The following is an 8,522-nucleotide window of genomic DNA, read 5'->3' as shown; positions in this document are numbered from 1 at the left end:
TTTGTGTATTGCAAAAAAAAAAAAAAAAAAGGCTACGTTTCGGGAAATTGCTTATTATTTATGCAGATTTCGTGAATATGCCATATTTATAAACTGTAAGGCTGTGCAAGGTTTTCCTTTAACTAAAACAATGTTAAGAATATTTTACTGTAAATATATACTGCTTTATTAATTATAATTTTCGCAATCTGCGTAAATTGTAAGCTATTCATACGATTTACTTCTAATATTTTAAAGTAAAATTGCAAGAAGTATTTTTACAGTACAGTTTCATATTTATCGTATAAGGTAAGGCAGCTTGCATTTAACCAAACACTGTTTTTATTGTAGTATTTTTGCATGTTTTACTAACACGTTTCCAGAGTAGCTATACTCGCGTAAAAAGCGCTCGCGTCCACTCGCACACCCCCTCTCCAGTCTGCACACATGGTACGAGCCGACTGTGGATGGTGGAAGCCGCTTGTCATTCCTCGGCATTCCCTCCAGCCTCCAGCCTGCTGCACTGCTTTCCACTGCAAGCGCTCACGGACTCAGCACTACAGCACACGGACGCTACTCGCCCTCCAGCTCTCCGCAGTAAAACACAAGGCTCGTCTTATCCTGGCGCACTGCTCTCTCTCCTGCGCGCTCTCTCTTTCTCTCTCTCTGTGCGTCGCCCTGGACATTTTTCCTCCTATTCATTTTCCTAACGGGAGATGATGATGATGAGACACCGATATTAAAAGCATAACACCTTCCGGAAAAGCGACCGCAACCTGCAAGACGCTGGATAGACGCCTTCTTCTTCTTCTTCAGCAATGGTGAGATGCATGTTCACGAGAAAAGTGCGTGTTGTTGCAGAAACCGCTGGAGCGTTTGGTTTGATGCGTGATACTATTACGCACAGCCTCCTCTGTTATTTATTATGGAGCAGCTTGTAAACTTGCAGCATGGAAGGGCAGTGCAAAGTAAAGAGGGCTTGGCTGCACTCTGTTACCATGAAAAACCATTAATTATTGCTTAAGGATGAATGATTCATATCTCTACCTCACTCAGTCTAACCTTTTAAATAGAAGTTTGTTGTCAGTGACTGGGACATTTTGGGCATTTTCCAGCATTTGGACTCAACATCCATCCCATATTAACGGGCCGAGGGTGTACCTGCTTACTGCTGCGCGTTTCACTCCTGTATCATTCACTTAGGGGTGTAATCTTGATGGATGGCTATAGTTTACGGATATAGAGAAGGTAGTGTTCAGATATCTAGGGTAGGATTGTTGCCGGTGTGTTTCTGGCAGAGGGGTACTGCGTTTCCAGATTGATCCTGTGAAGCAAATGGGCATTTATAGCTCCAGTTTTACTCCTACTCTCCAACACCCTCCTATTTGGGGTCTGAGGGTTCATTGTGAGGGGAGTTTGTGGCTATTGCTGTTGTATTTTAGGGGAAAAATTGCAAATATTGGCTAAATGAACTACTAATGAAGCTGCACTTAAAAAAAATATATTTTTGTAATAGTCATTTTTACATGAATTCTGCTTGAGGAATAAGCACGCATGGAGAAGGAGAGAATAAAATGCTTTGAGATGTTAAATCTGTTTTTTATTCAATAGCACACATGCGCATGCACACAGTCTAGTATTTTCAACATAACAGAAGGGCTGTTCAAAAATTTATAGTAGATTGATAGAAGAGATGTTTCTTCTTGCACAGTATACAAGATACACAAAATCTCTTGGGACACACTTAAAATGTATGGCATTGCATTAGATAACAGAATATCAAACTAAATTATATTTTTAAGAGGAAATATCAAGTCAAACATCTAACAAAGGAAAATGGTTATGATATCTTGAAGGATCTGGACACTTTATGGCTGTCAAACGTTAGTGGAACATGTTCTTAGTGAATGTGATGAACTAGACCTGTGGTTACTCTGCAAGAACACCTGTGTGAACTTGAGGAGAACTGACTTCACACATTCACTAAAAAATGACCAAGGAGCCATTTGGTTAAATTGCCCAATTATTCAGAAAATTAAGTTCACAGATTCTGTTGGTTTGATACTTTGGATCATTTTTAAGTGAATCCTAAGAGTTCAAGATTCTCTTTAGAGCCGCTGTACTTGGAAAAATACAAAGATAAGTAACCAAATATGATCATCTTCAGATGCATATAAAGTTAGATATTAATTAATGTGAAATTTTGCAAATGTTTAAGCCTGAGTATAGCAAGCTTCATGGGGTTAAATTCGAGAGACCCCAAGTTCTGTTTTGTGCTGTGAGTGGTACTAAATGAGTCTGAAGTTGGTGGGTCCCCATTGGTTTGACCTTTCGAGGACGGCCCTGTATTCTCCCGTTGTCAAGGTCCAAGTTGATGAGGACCCTGGTCACCACACAAGCGATTTCTATGAAAAGAAAAGCCCAGGCAACTCTCCCTTTGTTCGCCCTTACAAAGAGAATGAAGAAAAACATCAGGCTAATTTCTTCTAATCATTTTCTTTTTTACATTATGCAGTGTTCCTTTACTTCTTGAGTAATCTTTATGAAAATTAACTTGAATATAGACTCTGTGATGCTGTTTCTGAGGCCATATAAAATTACGTAATTTAGATTTTTTTTTTTTTTTTTACTTTTGCTGATGGATTTATCAAAATGCCCGTTTTCTAATGGTCCAAGCTCTTTTCTGTGGGTTTGGTTTGGTTTCATAAACTACTGACTTGTTTGAAGCCATCTGAGGAACCGCAGTGAGACGAAACAATGATGGAAACAAACCAATGAATTGCTTGAGCTCCCCAGTGACTCTTCCAGTCAAGATGCGGAGTCTCTCATGTAATAAGCCTTCATAGCTGAGCTATTGTGAAAGAGTTTAGACATCAATGGAAGGTGGTGTGAAGTGTTGCTCATTGCACATTCCTCTTATTAAGGAGCCCCAGAATTGCACCCCTGCCAAGTCTCTTTATTACAAACTAGGGCTGAATGATTTTGGAAAATAATCTAATTGCGATTTTTATTTTATTTTTTTACCAATATTGCTATTTAATATGCAATTATTTTTTAAAGCTCTTTATGTTCTGTATTATTTAACAAAGACAAGCTATAAATCATTACCTTATTGTAGGGCTGCACAATAAATCGCATGTGATATTTAATGCGCATCTTGCATAACGACAAGATGCACGTTAAATATCGCATGCGATTTATAGTGCAGCCCTACCTTATTGTATATATTATCTTAAGTTAGAAGTCTTCAGTAATGAAATGCACCGTAACAATGTTACTGCTTGAGTAATTTCCATGTGCCGTTTTGAAGTACGTTCATATATACGCTTTCAAACATTTCTGCGTGTAGCGTGCCAGGGTTGCCAGGTTTTCACAACAAAACCGCCCAATTGCTACTCAAAACTAGCCCAATCTCGTTTCGAGGGGGGTCCACCGGTAAAAATCGCGTTCCAGGGGGTAAAATACACGTTCTGTTGCTTTACCACACTACTTTAGGTAATTCAAAGTCACTGTAATAAACATATGTAAACATGTGGACTGCACTTTTTGAACACTGTCTGTTAAATTTAGACAGACTTTAAATAAATAAATAAGAAAAAAATAAAATAAAATATATATATATAACCTTATTTTCATATCGCGATATTATCGCAAATGCAATTAATCGTTCAGCCCTACTACAAACATCTGATCACTGTCTACACGAGACTCTTGTGCAGTGAGGCATTTTTCCTGCTCAACCACTGCTCAGAAACATAATCTGATACACCCATAGTGAGAAAGAAACGTCAGACTGCTTTTTGGCCATTTGCCTACTTGAGACTGTTCTTGCAATTCTTCAGTTTGTTTTAAACCCAACACCACACTTTTAAAGGTTATGTGTAATTTTAATTGAATGCAGAGGCAACTAAATACATAAACCATTGTAGGTTCCTTCCCCCCTGTAAATACTGTAAATACATCATGATCTCTTTTGTAAATGATGTGGAGTTATCAAAACATTGCTCTGTTTGTTTGAGCCAGCCTAAGAAAGCAATCTCAGCTCAACCAATTGTGTGCGTTTGGGGCGTGGCTATCAGTTTGCCCAACCAATGGCAGAAAAGGTGTGATTTTGTGGAAAACTGTTTGAAAACCAACTTGGACTGTGTTTCCCAAAAGCATCGTAAGCCTAAGTTGATCGTAGCTATATTAGTTTCAATGGGTCTACGATGTACTTAAGCTTACGATGCTTTCGGAAAACGCAGCCCAGATCTCAGGCGAAAACTGTTTTACAAGTTGGCGATTTTGTATGAAAAACGTAAAATTTTTTTAGAAAGAAAACAAAACAAAAACAAAACTGTGGCATTATGGTCCATCCCTAAACCTAACCCTCAGTGGGCTTTAAGCAGATTGTACAAAAAACAGATAGTATGAATGAGATTTGTATGATAAGTGTGTATGAATTTGCCACCAATTCACCAAAATGTTAAATGTGTATGAATTGTCATAAGAGTGTGTTGTTGAAAACCAGTCATTACTTTTGCAATTCTTTTTGGTAATGCAAGCAAAATGAAGTTACACAGTCATTGTCCTACTGTATGGGTTAAAAATGTGTACACTAAAAAACAAACAAACAGGTGTATGCTTTACTTTTAAACAATTTTCACTGAGGAAGTATCAACCTAGACACATTTGCTTTTGACATCATGGCATTAGTTCTTTAGAAACAGAAATGCAGAGATCTCTCATCAGATTATGAAGAACGTAATCAGATTCTCCGCCAAATCCTTTTGACAGCACAATCCAGTAGTGTTTCCATAAGCTATAGTTAAGTACATTGCTGGGTAGTAATGAAAATAAGGGGGAAAAAAAATTGTGGTGCATGGGGGTGGTTATGAATAAATGTATATCGGATCAATGAACTGCATTATAGTTGTTACCTACTGTGTGCTAAATCCATTTGAGATCAATGTGAAAGTTGTGTGACCCTCACTGACTGCTAATGCAATTAGGGTTTTATTGTGTGTCAGTTTATAGTGCTGTAAATACCACCACCCCTGTTATATACCAAGATTAAAAGCAATGGCTACACCTAAACCATAAACGCCAATTTGTCCTAATGGCCACTTGTCAGTTTGCAAGCTAGTTTGTTGAAAAATAAATTAGTGATTTGTCTTCTACTTGATTTCTTTCTTTATTTCTTTCTTTCTTTTTGGCAAGGTAAAATTTTGGAAGCTCTGAATTAAATGTTTCATTTGTGAATGGGATACCATGTTATTTTAAAGGCTTGTTTTTGCTTGCAGACAGAGAAGACAATGCAATAGCAGGACTAGACAGTTTAGCTCAAATACTGGTGCAGAAAATACATAATTCCTTAGAAATGTGAATAATCATGTATCTGATTGGGCATCTTTTAAAGTACAGTACATGAAGTATGGATATTATTTGACAAAAGTCTAAATGTTTACTCTTACACTTATGCACAAAAAAAGCAAAATAAAAAAGTGCAATCTTTAGAAAAGATGCCTAATTTGACAAAAATGCTTTCTTTGTTTAACTAATCTACAAGCAACATCTTTGCAATTTTATTTTTAAAAATACAATAAATTCAAAGTATGATGTGTCAATTTGGCATTTTTATTTTGATGTTTGTTTAATGTATGTATAGTATGGATTATTTGACAAAAGCTTATAAATGCAAAATCCTAAAAAAAAAAAATCCAAAAAAAAGCAAAATATTTAGAAAAAAATGCAAGAAATGCTAAATCTTTAATGCAACAAATTGTAAAAGTTGCCAAATATGAAGAAAAGCACAATAATAATAAAAGAAATATCATAAGAAATATGAAATACTAGAAAACAAGAGAAGCAAATCTTTAGAAATGCAAATAATAATTTTTTGGTCATATTGGGTGAACATAACGTGTATTTCAATTGAAAGTCTAGTAGAAATGCAAATAATTTTTGTTGATTTTTAAACTTCTAGAGATACTATGGATTTCAGTTAACAAAAGACCAAAAAATCTTCAACTTGTTCAACAAGGAGAAAACACCCTTCAACAGATAAACATGCCTTTTTAAAAGTCCTTACCGTGGCTTTTTTAAAAATTGTGTTAATTGCCTGATATAACACTTTTCCTAAAACCCTGCAAAGACAAACAACCAACAGCTTCCATGGCATCCGGTAATTAACGCTCAGAAAGGTCGCGACTTTACAGTACCTCAATCAAAACAATACATCATTGTTTCCCATTTCTATTTGTTTAAATGGCATGTCGCTCTGACATGAAGAGTAGATCTTACTGTAAATGAAGCTCATTGTCACGGTCGCTTGTTTTGGGAGGAATCCGCTAATTTTCGCACGCTCAAACGATCAGAGCTTTGCTTTGTCCCTCTCAGACGGCGTATAAATCACTGTCACTCGGTACAGTTGGTGCATTAGCTGGGCTTTACGAACGCAGCCTTCCCGTTCACCTTCTCAACATGAACGCTATTAATGGCGATGATGAGTGTATAGGGTGCAGGAGGTGTATTTGCTTGCCCAGAGCATTATGTTTAGTCGAAGCTGCAGTCTGTCAAGTTGTGATTTATCGTACGCAAGGCTAATGGCAGCCTGTCGAGATAGCAACGTTTTATTGGACTTGAAAGTTGGGAGAGAGGGAAAAAAAATGCAGTAGTGCTCTTCATTTCCAGAATCACTGAACGGTGACTGGTCAACTGAGCAGTCGCGATTTGCTGAATGAGGGCATTTTCTCTCTCTCCTTTTCTTTAGTGAAACTTGCTTAATCTTAGGAAAATTCTCATTGAAGGAGGCACATTCTTGGTATGGCTACGCAGCTGTCAGGGCTTTGCGGCATTACTTTTTAAATGTGAAGTGTAGCTGGGTGTTTTTATGAAATGTGACTCTAGCTTTTCTCTAGACGACTGTTTTTTTCACACAGTTGGGGGAAAGAAAAGCTTTTTCTTCACTCCAGTGGGCTTGGACATTGTGTATTCTAAAAGTGGGATCAGGAACAACAGCTGCCACATTTACATTCAAATGACTTTCAAGAGATCCTACTTCGTAGTCTGGGCACCTATTCCCATGCAATTTCACCAGGTATACTCCCCCCAATATGGGATGCTGACGGCCAAGCTATTTTATGCCAAAATGGAAATATGTATACTGCAGTTTCATATTTTGCATCTATTTATGAAGGTTTTAATTTTCCCCAGAGAAGCAAGAGAGGCGTTGTTTCTTGTAAAGCCTTAGAAAGGAAAGTCTCAATTGTTTCTCCTGGACAGCAGTGAGATTACATGGAGACTTTGGATTCCATTTTTGGTTTCCCAGATGAGAAAAAGAGCCCAGACTCCTCTCGAGATCTTCAGAAGATATCTCTACAATGTCTCTACCTGTATTCAGATGTGTCAGAATGCTACCTCCATTTATTTTAAAGTGGGATGCTGGCTGCCAAGCTATTTTATGCCAAGAACAAAAGAAAATGTACTGTAATTCCAGGTTTTGCATAGAAGCGTCAGTTTATGAAGGTTTTATTGTTTGCTCAGAGAAATGAGGGAGGCAGTGTTTCTTGTAAACCCATAGGAAACAAAATCTCAGTTGTTTCTCCTGGACAGCAATGAGATTATATAGGGGCTTCTACTTTTAGCTTCTCAGATGTTACTTTCTACTGATATACAGACCTAAGTAATCTCACGTTTCTTCTCGAGATCTTTAGAAGATATCTCAAAAATCTAATTAAATCTCAAAAACTCTAATTGTGTTGAAATTTGTCAAACTACGGCTCTCATTAATTTGAAAGATTTTTACTTGTCCTATACAGTATATCACTAGTTGTCTCATTTGTGACTTTTTTTTTTTTTTTGTGCATGCACAATATATTGTTACCATATCCGGTGTCACACAATATTAATATGTTATATTTATTGGCATCAGTTGATACTCATTTCTCCTATTTTTGCATGCTTATTTCTCTTATTTCCACCTTTACATTACCACCATACCATCATCTAACGCTCACATAAAATGAAGCTAACACTTTAGTTTAGGAACCAATTCTCACTCTTAACTAGTTGTTTATTTTCATATTCTACATCACTTAATCCCTTAAAACTACATTACTAACTATTAATAAACAGTAACTAGGAGTTTGAGGCAAAACTCGTAGTTAATAGTCCTAAAAAAGTCGTCCATCAGTTGATACTCATTTCTCCTATTTTTGCATGCTTATTTCTCTTATTTCCACCTTTACATTACCACCATACCATCATCTAACGCTCACATAAAATGAAGCTAACACTTTAGTTTAGGAACCAATTCTCACTCTTAACTAGTTGTTTATTTTCATATTTTACATCACTTAATCCCTTAAAACGACATTACTAACTATTAATAAACAGTAACTAGGAGTTTGAGGCAAAACTCATAGTTAATAGTCCTAAAAAAGTCGTCATCATTAGTTATGTCACGAATCCGGTCCGTGGCCTTCCGGCCGATTGCCACTAGAGGTCATTCTACCATTACATTGACTCTCACACTACACAGACTGTTACATGTCACTCCGGAC

The 8,522-nt window shown here is 36.9% G+C and overlaps 1 protein-coding gene across 2 annotated transcripts in view; it reads left to right on the top strand.

Annotated features, from left to right (window-relative positions):
* The first annotated feature begins 441 nt into the window (after positions 1-441).
* LOC107740368 (teneurin-4-like) overlaps positions 442-8,522 on the top strand; it is a 263,631-nt gene continuing 255,550 nt past the window's right edge. For both annotated transcript variants that reach the window (XM_016552793.1, XM_016552795.1), the window contains exon 1: positions 442-800. The gene's annotated coding sequence lies outside the window, so the exon portion shown is untranslated. The remainder of the gene's footprint in view (positions 801-8,522) is intronic.

This window comes from Sinocyclocheilus rhinocerous, unplaced genomic scaffold, assembly GCF_001515625.1.
Source record: "Sinocyclocheilus rhinocerous isolate Xijiao unplaced genomic scaffold, SAMN03320098_v1.1 scaffold315, whole genome shotgun sequence".
Classification (NCBI taxonomy): Eukaryota; Metazoa; Chordata; class Actinopteri; order Cypriniformes; family Cyprinidae; genus Sinocyclocheilus; species Sinocyclocheilus rhinocerous.
Note: the sequence above shows the minus strand (reverse complement) of the source record. Positions and strands in the feature narration are given on the sequence as shown.